General features: G+C 38.3%; 1 protein-coding gene across 2 annotated transcripts in view; it reads left to right on the top strand.

The window, feature by feature from the left end:
• The window catches only part of LOC136257301 (baculoviral IAP repeat-containing protein 7-B-like), a 77,463-nt gene that overhangs the window by 36,025 nt on the left and 19,780 nt on the right, over positions 1-21,658 (top strand). Inside the window, exon 1 of one of the 2 annotated variants that reach the window (XM_066050409.1) lies at positions 15,585-15,730. The exons of the other annotated variant lie outside the window; for it this stretch is intronic. The gene's annotated coding sequence lies outside the window, so the exon portion shown is untranslated. Of the gene's footprint in view, positions 1-15,584; positions 15,731-21,658 lie in introns of those variants that run through there. 2 annotated transcript variants of the gene reach the window in all.

The following is a 21,658-nucleotide window of genomic DNA, read 5'->3' as shown; positions in this document are numbered from 1 at the left end:
GATGGTCATGAATTGACAAAAAAAAGTGTAAGAAATATTAGGAATTTTAAACTAGTACCCGATAAGTACCACTACAATAAAAGGTACTGAAACAAGCTGGATCGGAGTAGTATGTAATGTCCAGATGCTGTAATACAATAAGAAGTTGTGGTAACTGCCGCTAGATGTTTGATTCATAGTAATTATGTAATCTATACAATTTAACCTGAAAAACTGGTTTTCTGTACTTGTGTAATTAGTTCTCAGCACGTATGCATTGCGAATGGCCGTTGTACACTTTGCTGTTTGGTGATTATTATTATCATTATCGATTATAATATTTTGGCAATGAGGATGGGATTTCAGCATGGCGGAGTACTTAATGGGGCAACCGGGAATGTTTAACCCAGAGAGCGAACTTGGGTGCAGTACTCTGAACAAGTGGCTTATTTCTTTCAAACCAACGGGGTGGTGAAAGGAGGAAGAAAGGCAACTTTTTCCTATAGGAACACCCCTCAGGCAATAACTGGATCTATACTGGTAGAATTTTTGATGGGAAGGGGATTAAGGTTGGCACTGGACTTGATTAAGCCAGATTTAGAGAAATAAGTTGTAGAACTACAAGACAAGCAGAAATCTCAGCATGTCCAACATGTTAGAGCAAGAGTGATCCAAGTAGGAGACACATAGTATTTGCTAAGAACTTTAGGGGTGGAAGAACCTGGGTTCCAGCAGTTGTCATGGCACAAACTGGTCCAGTATCATACAAGGTTAAGTGTTGAGTCAGAAACTATTTGGAGACGTCATATGGATCAACTAAGAAGTAGACACACAGAAACTGACAGTGATGAAGCCAGGGAGAATGTTAGAGAAGAAGACACCCCTATTCCAGTACTTCCAGACAGTGACCGGGACTCTGTTGCATCTGGAGTAGCAGCTACACTACCTGTGCAACCAGTGGAGGACAGTTCATCTTCCACAGGTGCTTTTGGTTCATCTACTATGCTGAGCACTACAGCTCCTTGCCGCAATCCACCTAGGACCAGGAAACCTCCAGATCACTATAAACTTTAGGAGGGAGGAGATGTGGTAACTGACGCTAGATGTTTGATTAATAGTGATTATGTAATATATAGAATGTAACCTGTAAAATTGGTTTCTGTACTTGTGTAACCAGTTCTCGGCACGTATGCATCGCAAATGGTTGTTGTACACTTTGTTGTTTGGTGATTATAATCATTAAATCATTATCAGTTATAACAGAAGTGACTTTATAGCCCTACTGTGCATTTTGATTGTAGAATCTCCATAGCACAGTAGATCACTTCTTATTGTTTACCTCAGTCAGTGTAGCAACCAGTATCTTGCCTATCAGCCAAGTAAACCAATTTAAAGCTTCTTGAGACCATGTTTCACCATCTTCCGCCTTTTTGGTTGGCTCCGAAAACTGTTGTCTGTCTGTAGTGGACAGGTCATCACATTCTTCTAGGAAATCATCTTCAGCTCCAGCAGCAGTCATCAGCATCTTTGATGATAATATATTAATCTTGCTTTCTTCTGCCGCTGCCTTCTATCATTACATGGAACAACACCAACCAGAGTACAGCAGACAGTAAGAGCAGGCTGGGAGAGGAATTCTTCCTTAAGAGGTTGAATATCTTTAACAGCTACCCACTGGTAATTACCGAAGTCAACATACTGAATTAAATATTTGTTTACGCTGTCGCTACTTTCTTTCGGTTTAATGTCACGGACTATTGCTCTGTTCCATGTATCATTGGTGAACTTTGTACAACAAATGACTCCCACAGACAAAAGTGTACTCAAATCATCCCATTTCTTTTTCTTCATAATATTCATTTAGTAACTTCTGAAAGTAATGAAACAGTTTAATCTCTTCAACATCTGATAAAAAGTTGAGGCAAAATTCTGAAGAGCTAACAACGTGAGAAATAATCACATTATGGTCGTGACATTCATCAGAAATTACACTGGATAATATCAGCAGTGCAGCTATGTTGTGGAACTTCGGGGAAGCATGTATGCTTACAACAGTAGTAGGAGAAGAGTGATGTGACTCCATCACAACTACAGAAAGTGAGCTAAATGTTATTGTATTTCTATCTGCTTTCGGTGATTCACTAGTGTTAGTACACTTGAAATAGAACTGTTTTTAGATGATGGTAGTGGAGAAGCAGTTGATGCGGGCACTGCTGTTGCAACCTGTGATAGAGTGGTGACATCTATTGATATTGTAGAACTACTCAAGTTTGATTTTGCTATGCCCTGGACATTACCTACTACACCTTGTTTCAGTACTTTTTATTGCAACGATCCTACATTGTCCCTCCTCTAGTTCAAAATTCCTAATTTTTCTTACACTTGTGATTTAAGTTCTTTCACTTGTTACTATTTACATACAGCTCCATGCGTAAGTCTTATAGCTAATTCGATATTTTTTACAATTAAACAGCTATAGGTTTATTATCTGTACAACATATTGCTACATGTAATGAGTATTTGATAATAATTGATATATATTTGATATACAAATTGGGCTGGACACTGTTGTGTTGTCTATAGAATCTATGTAGCTGCTACTTTCACACACACGGCATCTTATGTTTAATCACATCACTTATATAGGTCATCCTAACTAAAGCACAGATGTATATAGAGACTCTGAGATTGAACCTGATACATAACAACAGACAAGTTGAACCATAAGTACCTGTGACCAGCCCTATGCACTACTATTTACACAATAGCACATAGATGGCATGGCTCAGTGTAATTATTTTATTTGCATTAGTTTTATATGCTAGTTGTATATCATCTAAATGGTGTGTCCAGAGAAAATACAGTATAGGTGAGGCCATGAGGAGCTTATATAGGTGAAGCATATTCTAGCAAAGGAATTGTAACAACTTGATTGGAGACGGTAACTGGACAATGATTAATGTTTCTCCTCAGAAATGCTTGAGTTGTGACAGATGTTGTTTTTTCCAAGTAAGATGTTCGTCAAATGCTATTGCTAAATATTTTGCATTGGAGACTCTTCAATCAAGTAATTAGATAAGTACTATTGCATTTGATGGTGTGATGTCTAGTAAGAGTTTTATGTACACAGGTTGTACTCCATTTGCCCAATTTTTAGCCCATATGTGAAGTCTTGTTGAAGATGTTCAAAGTCCCTGAGAGAATGAATAGTGATTTCATCTGCAAAAAGTCTGACAGTGCAGTTGAGGTCTTGTATAATATCATTGATAAACAGTAATAGATGACCGTACATCTGTACACTAGCAAAGTAGGGTATATGTGTATTCTGTTCATAATAAGTGAATATTCTATAAATTCCTGTACATGGTATTGAAATAAGTGTATTACACTGTAGTGAGTATACACGTTGTCACAAATTTGGTCTAGTCCTGTAGATGTGTTTGAGTATATACAACTTGCGGCTGCAAAGCAAGCAAGCAAGCAATACCCATGAGTGAATATGCTACAAATAGTACATGTAGTTGTACTTTCATTTACATGATCTTTGTCTGGATGAGCTGATCATTGATCAGCTTTCTAATTTGATCATTCTTTGCTTGTCAATAAAGATACAAATTACATATATTACAGTTTTAGCATGTATATCATGAAATACTTTTGGAGCTTTTTGTTGGCTTTGTCAAGTTCCTTGTGAGTGGCATGTTTGATAATGTTAGCAGCACCCATTCTAGTACAGATTAAACAAATATTTTACTAATATACATGCTAACAAGAGTATACTATACTCTTGATACTGATTGCATGCTTTTAATCAAAAAGTGAACATTTTTTCTCTTAGCAGTTCTACTATGCAGACAGTGTAACAAGTACAGACAGAAAACAGTTGTGTTGACAAAAGTTTGCAGCAAAAATAAGCAATAAACAACCTTCCTCACAATATTAAAGCATACCATGTATTCTGTACAGTAGTGAGACTATAATAGTGTGACCATTTGACCATTTATGATGGATTGTTATGGACATGTAAACTCAGCAAAATGAACAATAAGGCTGGCTACAACCAGAAACGACAAAGGATCACAGGGGGACACTTTTGGGGCAAAACCGTTCACTGTCGTAAGCAGTGGATCACTGGCCAGGCCATTATAAGGATGTCCAGGAATATACAGTGTATCTGTGTAGTCTGCACAACCAAAACTTGTCTACAACTGGACAAAAGGCTCCCCTTCACAGAGGGAAGCAAGAAAAGTTATTCATACATCACAGTAGTATGCATAGAGACTATATATACTATACTCACTGGGTAGGGGCTGTTCCAATAGACAAGTTTCATTGTACCTACCAAGTTGCAATTGCACTAGAGGCAACAGTTACTATATATATAATGGTATTTAAGAGTACCTAATACTGTTAAAATCCTTTTAGACATTTAATGGTGAGTTTAATGATTTGAAGTCGCACATTCCTCCCCAAGACTAAGGCTACTGATTGTTTTCCAATTCGAGAATAATGCATTGTGCAGCCATACAAGGAGAGCTGGTGTGAGGATGCAACAGACAAATTATGTGTAATATACAGGATGCTGTTTACAAGCATTAATACAACTAACTGAAATTGGTGTGGAAGGTGGGGGACCTCCAATTTGAGCTGAATCCATCCAACTATTAATGGTGTTATAAGAGTGCTGAAACACAATTTTGGTGAATGAAAGCACAAAAAAGGTGCATAGAACTAAGGCACAAATGTACAAGAAAAAATCATCAGTATCTGCAGCTGGGACTTTTGGGTTAATAGTTAAATGTGCTGCAGTATAGAGTTGTGGTTTTGATAGTAATGTGCCCTACATTTCTAGCTTTTCTCTACACCCTTGCATTCAATGTGGTGTACATGTACAGATAACACACAGTCATTAGAAACTTCATTTAAAGCCTAGCCAGTCCATGATGATGGGCACTTGTTTTATACATAACTACTGTGGCAAGCAACAAAAATAAGTTTACTAACACAACTAGCTAGTACCCTTGGGCAGAAAACAATTTAAAGCTAGATCAGCGTCAGGCATCAGGATGAATGTACAGGCTACCGTACATTTTATCACTTGTCCCAACCTGCAAACAGATGACAACTGACTAGCTACTTTCAAAACCAGATCATGTTGTGCACATAATTTCTTACAGTTATTCCAGAATCTGAAGTAATGAAATTATTATTTAGCACTTTGAGAAGCCATTTAAGAGGCTGCAAACTAAAAAGTAATCAATATAAGACTACACAAATACCCAAAATTCAAACAACTACCCAAAAGTAATGTATGCAGCATACTTTTGGTTTCTTGCATGACTTAAGTCACTTTAGTGATATCACTTTTGTCTAGCTATAGTTGCAGCAATTAGTGATCTGCCTTCTGGAATCACTCCGTTAATTGATCCTATAGTGCTGGAACTATTAAAATTTGTGACCAGATTTTGGAAAATCCAGCAGTTTGAAAGTCATACATGAAACAATTAGAATTTTACAATTCATTGTGTTACCCTTATAAGAACGGTATGCACCTATCAGAATATTTCATAGAATTTATCAAACGGTATGGTAGTACCGTTTAAGTAGAGATTGTGGTGAAACTTTCGCGCGCCGCCCAAAATTCCGCCTTCAAAAATCATCCTAGAAACATTTTATGCGACGAAAATCACCTTTACGGAATAGTACTAGTCCATATAATACATTAAATATAACAAAACTCTTACAGGTGGCCAGATATAGAATTTTTTTTTAAAATGGCCAAAACTTGAATTTTTACCTCACTGACCACAGTCGCAAGGCTAGAGGCCAAACGAAGCAGCGTATGGTCACCATTTTACTTCACAATAACAAACTAATCAGTGGGATATGCCTTTTGGGGTTCCGACGAGTGTAGGTCCTCTGCACCTCGTCTTTTCTTTATCTTCAATCAGGCTGCTTGTGTTCTTCATCCAACGAAACCATATCGAAGTGTTAATTTTCCATATTAACGTTTTCTTTCAGCAGCATATTTAGAATTATTTCAGAATTGTTTCAGTCTGGTGTCACTATAGAGAGGTACACTTGCTAGGTATCTGCAACTTTACGATTGCGATCCGGTTCGTGGCCACGGGCCCGCCGATTATGCTGATATAATTATGAGCATAATAGGTGCCTGAAAGCATTGAGCATAATGCTAGCATAATAGGAAGAATATTTGAGCCATACTACAAACCCTTGATGGCAAAATGCATGTCAGAAAAAAATCGATGTACTCTAATAGAACAGTCAATAACTCTGATAGAACAATCAGGCAGCTGACTGTTCTATTAGAGTATATCGATCTTCTCTGTCACATGCATTTTGAAGAGCAAAGATGTTGTTTAGCACTTATTATGTGCCCATAACTGCAAATTTATTAGCAGAGCATAAAAAATGAAGCATAAAGCTTGAGCATAATTTGAGCATATAAAATAGGTTAAATTTTTGAGCAGTGTAACATAGCATAATAAGTAAAATTTTGAGCATAATAGGCGGGTCCCCAAATAAAGATCTATAATAGTGAAAGAGTACTGAAACCCGACCTCTTAACAATCTAACTAGCTGTTTACTTAACAATCTAGCTAGTTATTTACTTAACAATAAACAAGATCACCTCAGGTCTAGCTAACTGCACATCCCTTGGCTGACTCAAGATATACTCTAATGAAACAGTAACTCTAATACAACAGTCATGTATGATAGAACAGTTACAAGTTAGATTGTTAGTATTATTGTTCTAAAGAAGACAGGTACAGCAACAGCATGGTCAACGGCTGGAGGCACACAGGGATGCTTGTATCTAGAACATGATTCCCTGATACACTTTATTAAATAATTTTAAATCAGCTACTTTTATGACTATAGATTTATGTTAATGTAATAATTATATTCATAGTTAATTTTTGTTCATTGCATCTAATTTATGTATGTATATGTATGTAATTGAATGGGTGTAAAGGCTTCTAAGCCTCAACCCAAATCACATCATAATCATAATCATTATTGAAGAGTGCAGCAAGGAGAACTCCAAACTACAGTGGAGCCTGCCCATCACCACAGAATATGGGGAACTCCACTTCTCATTGAGCAAATGGGCAAGATGTTTATAAGTGGTGGTATCTGCCTTTCCCATACCTACAGATGTGGAAAATACAAGACATGCAAGTTACATTGTAATTAACTGTGCTACAACAAAAAACTAAACAAACTAGTATTTTAAAAATTGTTAATTTAAAAGTGAAGTAGGGATTGATGCAAAAAAAGTAGTGAAACAAGAGGTGAATGATGATGATACAGCATAGCTCAGTGGGAAAGTCCCTACTTTGGCACATTAGCTATTATTATTTTGTTCAATGCCAAAGTAGGGACTTCCCACTGAGTTATGTTGTAACACCATCATTCATCTCTTGTTTCACTACTTTTTTTTGCATCAATCCCTACTTCACTTTTAAATTAACAATTTTTAAATCACTATAGTAATTCAAGGCACTGATTATTTCAATTACTGTCAAACCAATTGAAAGTTTAAAGTGTCTTTACTAGATATTAACAAAAGAAGCTCAAAATTATATTTCAATGGTAAAACCTACAAATCTGCTAAAACTGAAATGCTCTAATAAAGCAGTCGACTACTCTAATAGAACATCCATCATTGAAACTCTTCACATCTGCAGGGACCAATGTGTGAGTTGAAATTGAACCTCTTCTTCACCTGTGCATGATGTCATTATGTCAAACATCCTGACATACTAACTGCTTAAAAGTTACAAATCTATATCTTGTTATATACTCTGAATCATAAACTAATATCCATTTGGTTCCACATGGTGAGATAATAAGTCACTCTCCAGAATTCCTATGTATATATACATATACTTGAAATTGATCATGACAAGGAGAAAATATCCTGACCACCTGGCAGACTCCTGTTAGCATTCGAGCATTAATCGGATAACTGCAGGCTTGAGACTGTCCAGGTCCAGTCATGGTTTTTTACTCCCTTCTCCACCTTTTGAAACATAACAACTTTAAACAGGCTGTAAGACCAGGTGTCCTACAGACCTTCAGTACTTGTGCTATAAAGCCGTAATAAATTTTAAAAAATAAGAAATCAATTCTTTTCAGAAAGGATAACTTGTAAAATGCTTCCTTTTGCAACTGAATTCTACTGAAATTTTAAGGCTCTATAAAGTTAACAGGTTTACAGCATCTGGGGGCTGCACCCTCAAAGTTTCTTGATCAAGCTCCACAATTTTCTTATTTTAGACAGCTTTAGGACTGTGACCACTGTATACATTATATGTACATCCCTTCTATCTGTATGTTGCATTTGACAGTGTATATATCAAGTTCTTCATAAATGTCGAAAGTACATCATTTCCTTAAATTCCAACTTTCCAAAGGAGATGCTTTACAATATAACCACAGTATGAATCAACCATAAGTAGCTAATTGCTCTTCCATGGAGAAAATGAATTGAAAACTCTTTGAAAGCATAGAGTCAGTATTACAGCTGATCTTAGTTAGGCTAAATACCTTACAGCTTCTGGAGGTTGCACTCCTACACCCCTCAACTTTGAACTCAAACTGTATGCCATATCACCTAAATATTCCAAGGGGAAAAATGTTCGAGGTTGAGCATTGTTACGTGATTAAATTTTTTGCAGATTTGCAAAATGTATAACACTATATGGAGGTATGGAGGTCTAAATAAACATTTTTGCTGGTAACCCCCAAAACCTCAAAATCAGCAACAATTTGCTGCTGGTAACCTCCAAAACCTCAAAATCAGCAAAAAATTTACTCCCTCTAAATATTTAGGCTATAATATTATGGTACATACTAATGCTGTGACAGATGGTATTACCACTGTTATAGAGAATAGTTAAACTGGCTCTGCCTCACATATGCTTATGCTTACTCAGTTAAAATCATTACCAAATTTAATCTCAGAACACTAAATTTGCACAATTTTCTGTGGAGGCATGCCCCCAGACCTACTGATAGAGCATGCCCTTGCATACTGAATGTGCTTCTCACCCTTTCACTAGTTGTATCAATCAGTTGCCACTTTTTCTTAACCTCCACTATGCCCCTAGATTAGCCCCCCTCCCCCCACCCACCCCTGGGAAATCCTAGATCCACCCCTGACCAGGGCCGCCCAGAGAAATTAAGGGGCCTATAGGGCAAAGAGTTAAAGTGGGGCCCTTCACCCAAGTTGTAAGGTGAAGACCAAAAAAAAAAAAAAAAAAAAAAAAAAAGGTCACAACCTGTGCTGGAAATGACAATAACTACCCATTACCAACCATATCTCCTTATCTATAAACTTGCTACACTGCTCCTCTGAAGAATACTGTGACTGCTCTATTAGAGTATTTAGATCTGACTGCTCTATTAGAGTATATCGATCTTTTAAACAGGTATTCAGGGGGCCCTTAATGGGCCTCCTGGGGCCCCTTTCAGGCTGGGGCCCGGGGAAAAATGCCCCAGTTTCCCCCCCCCCCCCCCCCCCTGTAGGCGGCCCTGCCCCTGACAGATACTGATACTGGAAGAAAAGAGCTGGTATTATGTAATCACATTATATAACTTGAGGGCTTCTGTCTGGCTGTTTGATTCAAATAATATAATTATTCTTAAATGACTTTCCCTATGTATGTGGAAATTATCTAAGTGTGCTGGCTTCTTTACTGTGTGTGGGATTAACCCACCTCAGACATTTGAAACCAAAAAATTATGGACAGGAAGATGAATAACACAATCTGCAGCAAACATGAATTTTTCAGCAGTTACTGTATTGTGGTTAAAGTCTTGTTATCGGTGATAGCTTTTATGATCGTGTGAAATAATGGCTGATGTTACAGAAAATCAAGATACTACGGAGTTTCATGAAGAAAAGAGCTAGCATGCAATCACATATATCTTGAACACAGAGAAGGGCTTCTATTTGGCTATACTTAATCGAAACAATCATTCTTTCCCTATGTCACTGTAAAATGCAATTATTTAAGCATACTTAACTGTAGCTATACAAGTTTTCTCTGGCTGCAGTTACCTGCAGGCACCTACATGCTACCAATACAGACTACTGCGCACTTTACTGCCTGCACTAAAATGTAAATTAATGAAAAATCGTGACATACACATAGCAAAGTAAATTAGCTACTTGACCAATTTATGGTGTATCAGGGGCAGAATTAGCCCCTTTCAGAAATTTTTCATAGCGAAGTTTATTGTACATAGCAAGACAGTTTAGACATAATTCTGTAGTACCTACAGTTAAGCTGTGTAATATACGTATATATATCCAAATCTGTCCCTGGCAAATTGCTGCCCATGCAAAAGGCACTGGCACAAGGGTGGGTTATGCCCCTTTACATATATATCATACAGTGCAATAGTACTTCATACAGTACGATCGATAGTATGTACTGTACAGTAAGGACCACAAAGGAGTAGGTGTGGCCTACGAAATAACATCACCCAAAAACCAGCCTCAATTTTCCTTGACGACGATGAAGTAGTATTGGTTAGGTAAAACTAAGCCCAAACAAGCTTTCAGATCAATCCAAAATGCTTTAAACAAGTTGCTATGGAATTTAAAACAATTATTTAATGGAATTTTCTACTGACTGACTGACTGACTGACTGACTGACTGACTGACTGACTGACTGACTGACTGACTGACTGACTGACTGACTGACTGACTGACTGACTGACTGACTGACTGACTGACTGACTGACTGACTGACTGACTGACTGACTGACTGACTGACTGACTGACTGACTGACTGACTGACTGACTGACTGACTGACTGACTGATGCCTTCAGACAAGTGTAACTCGATAATGGCTAAGGCTATGGGCTTGAATTTTTCGATGTTGCTTTGGCCTGAGAGGTGCCTTTTGGCATACTGCAGTATGTACAATGCATTCTTCATGGACTTACCAGTGTCCTCCTTTGTGTCCCATTCATCTTTGCTGACAGCGAAAGTGTTGATTTGGCAGTAGCACGTGATGGCTTCCCTTCATAACGGAAATCATCTGTATTTTTCATGGTGGCAATTTTGATTGCAGAGGTGCTTTTCAAACAGTTCTTGATTCATGCTGCTGTGTAACAGGTTGAACAGAGCAAAATGGATACTTCAGTTTTCAGACAATAATTGATATAACTGGGGTGTGCAGCACAATTTCTTTCTTTGGACTGCAGAGGTGCTTTTCAAACAGTTCTTGATTTGAAATGCTGTGTAACGGGTTGAACATAGCTGACAACGAAGTGGAGTGGATACTTAATACTTTTCAGATGATAATTGATATAGCTGGGGCACGTGGCGCCATTTAAGATTGCCGGTTCATCAGTCATATCTATTTACAAAAAAAAAGTTATCAAACAAGTACACAGAAAAATTTGGAATTTTCAACTAGGAGTAAGGACCATAGCACTTCGATAAAAAGTACTGAAACAAGCTGGAGTAGTGCACGGTATTAAATCACAGAAGAAGTACTATATCCCTACTGTGCTCACTTCTCTAGTTGAAAATCACAAATTTTTCTGTGTACTCGTATATATATCGTGACTGCTCAGGAATTACCACAGCCTTGGTGCATATATATCCCTCACAGATGTGGTATAGCTATATTATTTATAATACATGTGGGGTATACCATGGTCATTTGAATCACCTATAGTTAGAGTATATAACTGCTCTATTAGAGTATCTTAATCTGCATGTATCAAACGGTACGGTCATACCGTTTAAGTAGGGATCGTGGTGAACGTTTCGCGTGCCGCCAAATTTTCCGCCTTTAAAAATCATCCTAGAGATATCTTACGAGACGAAAGCCACCTTTACAGAATAGTAGTAGTCCATATAATACATAAAACAGCATTAAATACAACGAAACGCTTACAGGTGGCCGGATATAAAATTTAAAAAAATCTCCAAATTTAGTACAACTGCCTCACTGCCTCACTCACTGACCACATTCGCAAACCTAGAGCCCAAACGAAGCAGCGCACGGTCACCATTTTACGTCACTTCATCCCAAGATGCGTCTTTTTGCCAACCACAGTACTTATAATACACACATCATGGACTTGTCTTAGTTCTTCTTTGTGTTCCAGTTCTTTTCACTAACAATGCAAGGTGTCAATTCATGATAGCATGATGCAGCTTCTCTGTGGCTGTGTCGGCTATTATGCTTATAATCCATACTTTCTGTAATGACTGGATTGATTGCAGAAATGCTTCTCATATTGTTCTTCGTTTGTAACACTGTGTAACGGGCAAAGCATAGCTGAAAACAAAGCATAATGGCCACTTCCCATTCCATTAAATAATCAATTGTTTGGGGTGCATGTTCAAAATTACTTTTATGGCATTCCTGGTGCCATTTTTTCATTTAATTAATTATTTTTGGTACACTGTACAAATGGTTAAGACAATTGTCTACTCCTAATATAAACCTAATACAGAAAGTCAAAACAAAACTGGTACCAATGTTCATCAAATTTTCTTAATGGAAAAACATTGGGTGACTGTACTACAGCTGTTTTAATGCAGTATGAGCTAGTTCATTTGCCATATTAATGTTATAATAAAGTAGAAGGAAAAATTAGAATTTAAAGTTGGATTAGAGATCAAAGAAAACAGTAGTAAAACAAGGAAATAGTTTAAAAGTGGTGAAACAATGATAAGCGAAGTTGCCTATACCTACAGATATACTAGTGGACATTTAATCCCTATGGTTATAGAGTGAAGTTTAGAGATTTAATGTCCACCAGCATCCAGTGGAGAGTTGATTATCCAAACTAATTATGGGGGGGAGGAATGTTCATATAATTGAATAGTACATAAATCAAACATCCATTGATTTATATTCAGGGCTTTGTTCAACTACTCAAAAATAGCATATACTTTTGACAAAATACTCTAATTGAACAGTCACTTTGGTGTTTGGATAATCAAACTTTCGGATAATTTGGGGTTCGGATAATCAACCCTCCACTGTATCTTCCTCGTTTTGCCAGTTTTTAGCTATTCTCTTGTTTCACTACTTTTTTCTTTTATCCTTAATCCAACTTAAAATTACTAATTTTTCCTTCTATTTGTTTTAGTAAATTTTGCATGACTGAGTGACTGCAAGGCCATGCATGGTGGGTGGTTACCCACCCCTTAGGCAGCCCCTGAATGTGCATGGTATGCCTCTCCTGTTTAATAAATATACATAGATTTTCATTGAAAAATAAGATGTGTAATTTGCATGTACTTATTTCAATAGGTGATCATGAATTGACCATGGTGCAATTGGATGGATATAATATGATTATGATTATTATGCATGGGAAATTTAACAGATTATTGAAATTGGCTTGTTAAGTCAGTTAGAAATTCGATGAACTGACCCATGACACTATCCACTGCCTTGTGAATTCATTTACCTAACTACCACAGGACTTGTTCAGCTGGCACAGAACCAGTGAATATTCACACTGTAGTTATGTTATCATTGATCCATATGATGTTTACTAAGTGTCTATACACACAAACATTCTGAAGATGTTATGTATATCAATGAAATCCATGAAGACAGACAGACTGTATGTAAGAACATTCACTGATGTCACAAAAGCCACTTAAGTCTAGGTGATTTTGATTGTGAAATTAGATAGTTTATTCATGTAGCTTTGTGTTCTGGGTGAAAAATTGAATCTACTGACATGGGTGATAAAACCAGTTTTCCCAGACTGGGCCACATATGTAATTGCCTTTCTATGTTTCCCTTAGTCTTGCTACCATATCTATTGAGTTAGCAAATTGTCCACAGGGCTGTATCGCAGGTATTTCTCAGGAAGGGTGCATGGTTCTTCTTGTTTGGGATCTTCTCAGAGCTGTCTAACTAACAGAAGTGACTACTGTTCAATCCAAACAACATTCACCAGCATGGTGAAAACATGCAGTGTAAATTTATACTTACAACATGCAATACATGAAGTTAGCTAACAGGGTGATACAGCACATCAAGTAAAACAAACTATGACATGAATATGCTGTGGTTATATGCTATAGTACAGGTCATTAGGTGAAGATGAATCAGCAGGTTACAGTCAGCAGGTTACAGTATACACAATGCATCAGCTCAATGAGATGGTCAGCTGGTCAGCAATGTGTATGTGTGTGTATGGCTCTTCTGGTATATGTTTTGTTTGTTTTTTTAAATTTATTACGGCTTTACAGCACAAGTGCTGAAGGTCTGTAGGACACCTGGTCCTACAGCCTGCTCAAAGACATTAGATACAAAGACAGTACACGATTATTGCTGCTCTGGCATGTACTGTTGTATAGGGTTTCCAAATGAACATGTTATGGCTGACTTGAATAGATTGAATACTTATTATCACATATCAACACATAATACATTACATGGAAGTGAACTTATAAAGCTTCAAACAGGATGTAAAATTTAACCAATAGAAGCGTGACATGTATACTATGATCTTACTATAAGGTTTACCTCTGGGTCAAAATGTTATGGCCTAGCTTAGTTTAGAATTATATTGAGCTATAAAGTATATTTAGCTTGTACTAGAGCCACAGATGCACATACTACCTGATCCTGATTACACTGCCCTTGTGAGTTACATGTTCCTCCAATGGGGGAACAAAACACTTAACGTGGCTTGCATGATCTTCTGTGGACAGCAAGACCTTCAGCACTCTTGAACCAACATTGACATTGTTCATATTGCACTGCTCCAGGTTGCAAATGTACTGGTTTCTCTCTTTCCAGACACTAGGAATTTACACACACACAATGCACACACACACAATGACAGTAGTGACAAGAAGGTTATGACTATTTTGTGTAATGGAAATTTATGTCAGACTAGCTATGAGACCACTTGAGCTGAATATCACTGTAAACATTATAATACTTATACACCTATCAAGGTTTTGTCCCACCTACCCCAATGCGGGAAAACTAGGGGCATAATGACAGAAATTTAGGCCCCAGGTGTGGGAGTTTATACAATGTTCGAAACATAGGCCGGATTGAGATATTCTATTGGAGAAGACCTAAAATTTTGCCCCAGCATGGAAGTAGACTTAGAGTTGGCTCCTCCTCCTTGCCCCATGGGAATAGGTGGGGTTTTTGATAGGTGCATAACATTATTTTTTGAAATACTTAAATAGCTATATGGCAAGCCTGGTGCCATATGGGCGAGCAGTTGCTCGCGAAGTTCGGTTGGACCACCACTTGAGCACAACTTGAACACAACTAATAAAAGTAGAACTGTACAACATATTTATACACAAATAGGAAAATGACCTAAGGTGCTGTGTGTACATGAGTTCATGTAGCTACAAGGTGACTAGGTCAACTCTGAGGTAGTTGCTGAGTGTAGTGAGCTGGTCGCTGATGCAACTGCTGTGTCAGGGTCGATAGGTCAGTGACCTGCTGAGTGAGATGGGTCAATCACACTGGCTTCTGCTGGTGCTGCTACAAATATTTGGACTAGTACTCGCACGTGATTTCACATGTGTCTCATTTTGATTGGTTAAATTATGCATACTAAACAGTGCACTATCACCTCGATTATCACCGGCAACAGCAAGGGTCTGTGATACCATATTCTGGACCGGGATGTGAACAAGTTGAAATCTTTACAAACTGGTGGCGGGTAAATGTGTCAAAACGTGTAGGAACTGAATGGTGAGTAACCAATATATACCGAATCCCTCGTGTCAAATACTGGTCTCGTCATCCAAACTGTATTAATTTTATGGCAGTGGATACTGAACCGAACTGTATCGGCTTGAACCGACAGTATAAAGTTGAATGCTCAGGGCACAGTGGCGGATCTAGGAATTTATAAAGGGGGTTTCCAGTTTAGAAGGTGGAGATATATATTGACATGAGATACGCAAACGTTTGCACTACATCGTCTGGTTTGGTAAGGTGAGACCAAAAAAAAAAAAAAAAAAAAAAAAAAAGGTCACAGCCTAGTAATAGTACATAAAATATATTAAAAACTTCCTACACACTACTTTAGTAGCTACTGTGACTGCTCTAATTACAGTATCTCGATCGAGACGCACGCCGCGATAATTAAAACATTTAATTGTTACGCAATCATTTTTCAAAGGGGGTTTCCGTGGAAACCAATGAAACCCCCCTGGATCCGCCACTGGGGCAACTACTAGACTCGTGCCCTAAAGTCGATTACTCGGTGCATAGCAACCGCCCTAACATAAGGTAAATGTGGGTATTTCCGGACAGCGTACAATTCCGGACACTTTGGTACCTTTATCAAGCTAGCCGAGGAACGAAACAACGGATTGCCTTGAAATTTCTGCTGTGAATAGCTATTCTTATAGGGATTATAAAAATCGAAAAGTGTGTTCTAGTTGATTCATTCTTGGGTGCTATACACGAAGTGTCCGGAATTGTGCGCTGTCCGGAAATACCCGCATTTACCTTACAACTAGATGCTTGATACATGTGTAGATGGATAACTTGTGCTATTCGCGAAAAAATATATATATTTCTGTTCAGTAACCACTTCCTAATTTTATTTAGGGAGTGGATATAGTGCTGGAACTAGTTATGAATAGTCTCGTGTAGCCAGACCGTATTTCTCCGCACGGCGCTTATCGATTGGAAATTATAAGCGCCTGCTCCGAAAGGGTCTGGGGACTCTACAATAGAAAAGTTCTGCTAGCAAATTACCTCTGGATGGGTGAGCGTTGATTGGCCCTAGACCACTTTCATAAGAGGTGTGGATGACCACAGTTGGCTTCATCCTCAGCTAAAGACAAGGCTTCAGACTCTACAACAAAGGTAAAAGAGCTGACGAGTGTCTGATATGCGAGGTGATATGCGCCATCTCACCTCCATGCAGACAGCTTGAGCAAAGAAAATGACAGTATGCATAGCTATAACTTTTACCTTCCCGGCTTACCAGCTACGTACATCTGTTGTTTTCTTGCGAGTTTCCGGCATGCCAGGCTGGAGGCGAAACTGTATATTTCACCTCGCATCTCAGACACGATCACGCTCGTTACAAGCAAATTTAATAGCTCTTATTCCTTGGTTGTAGAGTCTTGAACAGGCTGAAGCCTTGCCTTTAGCTGAGGATGAAGCCAACTGTGGTCATCCACACCTCTTATGAAAGTGGTCTAGGGCCAATCATCGCTCACCCATCCAGAGGTGATTTGCTGGCAGAACTTTTCTATTGTAGAGTCCCCAGACCCTTTCGGAGCAGGCGCTTATAATTTCCAATCAATAAGCGCCGTGCGGAGAAATAGGATCTGGCTACGCGAGACTAAGTTATGAACGTATACGGTTGCACTAGTCCATCATTTAACTCAGAGCTCTCAACTGGTGGAAATTACTTTGAGTGAGAACATAAGTGAAAATGAATGAGATTATGTAGAGGGCAGGAGACTCACCTGCAGTGTGTGAATCACACTCCTAAATGCAAAGGATTTCACCTCTAGGGGAGTGTGGGGCATGGGAAAAATTTGGACTTAAAACATTCTCAGATACAATTTTGATTTATAAGCTCATAATTTTTGGATAAAAATCATACAGATTTTAATCACATCATACAGTACAATAGTTCTGTATAGTAGGAACTACAAAGGAGTAGGCGTGGCCCATGGAATAATATCACCCAAAAACCAGCCTCAGTTTTCCCTGACAACGATGAGGCAGTACTGGTTAGGTAAAACTAAGCCCAAACAAACTTTCAGATCAACCCAAAGCACTTTCAACAAGTTGCTACAGAATTTTAAAAATAATTTATTTAGCGGAATTTCTACTGACTGATGCCTTCAGGCAAGCATAACTGGTTAATGGCTAAGGCTACAGGCTTGATTTTTTCACTGTTCGACGTCGCTTTGGCCTGACTGGTGCCTTTTGGCATACCGCAGTATGTACAATGCATCCTTCATGGACTTACCAGTGTCCTCCTTTGTGTCCCATTCATCTTTGCTGACAGCAAAAGTGTCAATTTGGTGGTAGCACGTGATGGCTTCCCTTCGTAACAGAAATCGTCAGCAGAAATCGTCCGTATTTTTTGTAGTGGCTATTTTGATTGCAGAGGTGCTTTTCGAACAGTTCTTGATTTGTACTGCTGTGTAACCGGTTGAACATAGCTGACAACGAAGCGTAATGGCTACTTCACTTTTTAGACGATAATTGATATAGCTGGGGCATGTGGCGCCGTTTCAGATGTGGTATACGTGGGTTCACCACAGCGTTGTAAGTGGGCCGGGTCATCCGGATTATCCAAGTCATTTGGGTCACATTTTGTCTGGGTCAAGTGGGTCTTATCCACTTCATTGAATATCTGGGTCTGACCCGGATGAACCACACCCACCATTCAGGAATATGTTTTGCTGTCTGTGTGTGGTATGTAGAGCCACACCCACTTTTTGGAATTGTATCTGTAAGCATGCATGGCATCACCAGATCTGTGTTGCTACTTGGCATGTAAACTTACGTGGAGCCACACCCACTTGAGAATACGTAGCTACTCACTTCTTGCAGATAGTCCTTTCTATAGTGTTAAAGAAATGTGGGGCTGACTAGTGGAACTTGTGGACTTTTAATCTAGTCTTGGGGCACGCTTCTATTTTAATTAAACCAGGTCAGATCCGGGTCCCATCCAGATTACTATTCGGGTCAATGGGTCAAACGAGTCAACAGTACTGACCCACTTACAATGCTGGTTCACCAGTCATAATTATTCTTTAACAAACAAGTACAGAGAAAAATTTGGAATTTTCAACTATGAGTAGGGACCATAGCACATCGATAAAAAGTACTGAAACAAATTGGAGTAGTCCATGATATTAAATCACAGTAAAACAATGAGAAGTGTTATATCCCTACTGTGCTCAAGATACCATAATGGAAATGCACAGTAGGGATATAACACTTCTTATTGTTTTACTGTGATTTAATATCATGGACTACTCCAACTTGTTTCAGTACTTTTTATCGTTGTGTTATATGGTCCCTACTCTAGTTGAAAATTCCAAATTTTTCTGTGTACTTGTACAGTAAGGGATTAGCTATATTGCATAATGTATACATAACTATTATATAATTCATTGTATGTTGTTGTGTGCCCTGATGTTACTTTATTCACAGATTTGAGCACTGCTGCTGTAGGACTGCATTTATGACAAGGCTCTGTTTTTGATTATAGCTAACAGATAATGACCCAAATACATACAATAACTATACGGCATGGAAATGACTTAGTATCATTGCATGAAAAAATGTGAAGTCAGTTAATTAGCTAGCTATAAGGTGTGTGTGTGCAATGAGTTCAATAATGGTGATGGGAGACTTTCTGTTTACATGGCTTCTGTTGATTGTTGCAACCCTAACATATGTGAATATAATTACGCTCATACAAGCTGCAATATAATTAAGGGCATGTACCCTTACAAGTGATCATGTGATGCTAAGAAACGGCTGCTTTGGTTCGTGATTAACATTAATACTATGAGTCAGAGAGATTAATGCATGAGTTTAGAGTTGTTATGAGTGAGTGAGTGAGATTTTGCTTTAATGCTTGAGAGTTGAGAGCTCTGTTAACTGGACTATCAAACACACTACTCGTACTGATCACGGTGAGCTAGGGTTGGCACGCGTCCAGTGCAAGTTTTTTAATGCATGTGACTGCTGGCACTATATAACCTGCCTTTTATTTATTATTCTTTTGTTGTTCTTGAGAAAAACAGTGTTAAGCTACTGCAATGACACCTGAGAAAGAATGTGTAAAATGTAATACAAGCTTGTACTTTCATGGCTTCTTATACTTTGCAACATTCTGTTGATATGCATTTGTCAATGTTAAGCCCCACTCCCCCAGTGTGGGGAGGGTGAGGATGTAGTGGGGGCCTGCTAGAAAGTCAACTCTTGGTATAGGTATTCGTGAACATTCCGAACTGAATACCACATGAAATTTTGTCTGTATCCTCACCTATGGCTTTTAAATTTTAACCTTAAAATGATGCACTAGTTATACTTAAATTTCAGCTGATCTCCTTCTGTTATAGTCACTATCCACTGCTCTTTCCAAATCTAGTCCGGAATCTGAGGTATCTATCATGTTTCATGGGTTATTATGCCATTTATCACAAAATGATCATTATGACATGTATGCTACAATGAGTTTACCCAAATTTCCGGTTTCTTCTAGTGTCATTGTGTTTAAAGAGAGTTGCTCTACATGTAGCAAAGTTACCTAATGGACACAAGGTAGGCAATACACATTAGTTAGTTTCGTTTTCAACATTTGTATCAATAAAAATGAACATACCTGCACCACCTGGCATGAACAAAGTATAGCAAAAGTCTGAAAAACTTCATGCGGTTGCTCTTTTGTAAGTCTATGTGTCCTCTTATTTGTTTTTGTAAATGTTTTGCTTTGTACTGTTATTATAAATTGTAATTTGGTATGACTGGGGCCACCTTGTACAGGTACTTAACCTTTTGTGTACCCTATCATATCATTTGACAAAATTGATAATAATACTCCTACAGCAAGTTATAAGTGCGATGTCCAAATTTTTGTGAGTTGAAGCATAGCTGGCAACAGCGTTGAAACCGGATCGGGTCAACCGGGTCACATTTTCTCCTGGTCATCCGGGTCCGACCCGGTTTACAAATTATCCGGGTCTGACCCGGATTGGATCACGTGAGAAGCAAAATTGTTCATTTGACGACATGGAAACTTATAAACGCTATCGCATAGCTCTTTCGTGAGCCACGCCCACTTATCGCGTTACCAGCATACGCTCAGCTACGCCCATTTATTAGTAAGTGCAGTATGTAGCACAAAACTGAGGGTATCTATGGTGAGGGGTAGCTATTGTCAGTAGGTGATGACCTTTTTTTTTTTTTTTTTTTTGGTCTTCAACCTACAGCTAGGCTGAAGTTGCAATATTTACTCAACACGAATCGAACACTCAAAACGTAGTCTCACTCGAGACTAGCCGAAACATAGCTCTTATCGCACGCCTCGGCTTTAATTAATCCGGGTCAAATCCGGGTCAGTGGGTCATCCGGGTCAGCAGTAGTGACCCGGTTTCAATGCTGGCTGGCAATATATCTGCAGTATTTTGCAAAAAAAAAAAAGAAAAAGAAAAAAACCTTCTAAAGTTTATCATAATGCCATGGTATCCTAAAAGATACATGTTTCTATGTGGTTCTACATGTCTTGCATGTTTAGCAATCCCAAAAATAGCCTTTAGTCTGTTTGTGATCACCCTCTCAAGCACTGATATCAAATAAATAGACATGTGCCACAACAAGCATGTTTTCATGTTGTAAACATGTTCACATGCTAAACTTTTGATGTATTTTTAAAGCCTCATATCTCACTTATTCTTGCTTGTGTATCAAAGTACTTTTTTAATAAACAGTGTAAGAGATATATTGTACTTTGCATGGGAGGATCAAAGCGATGCCACGTATCGTATTGTCCATACAGTACTAATCAGCTGCATAACTGTACTGTATGAGTCATACAGTACAGTTATGCAGCTGCAGCTAATTGGGCAAATACAGTACAGTTATGCGGAGAATTTATTTAAGGAATGTTACGTAAACAACACACTG

This window comes from Dysidea avara, chromosome 6 (assembly GCF_963678975.1).
Source record: "Dysidea avara chromosome 6, odDysAvar1.4, whole genome shotgun sequence".
Taxonomy (NCBI): Eukaryota; Metazoa; Porifera; class Demospongiae; order Dictyoceratida; family Dysideidae; genus Dysidea; species Dysidea avara.
The sequence above is the reverse complement of the archived record's forward strand: the minus strand, read 5'-3'. Positions and strand labels throughout refer to the sequence as shown.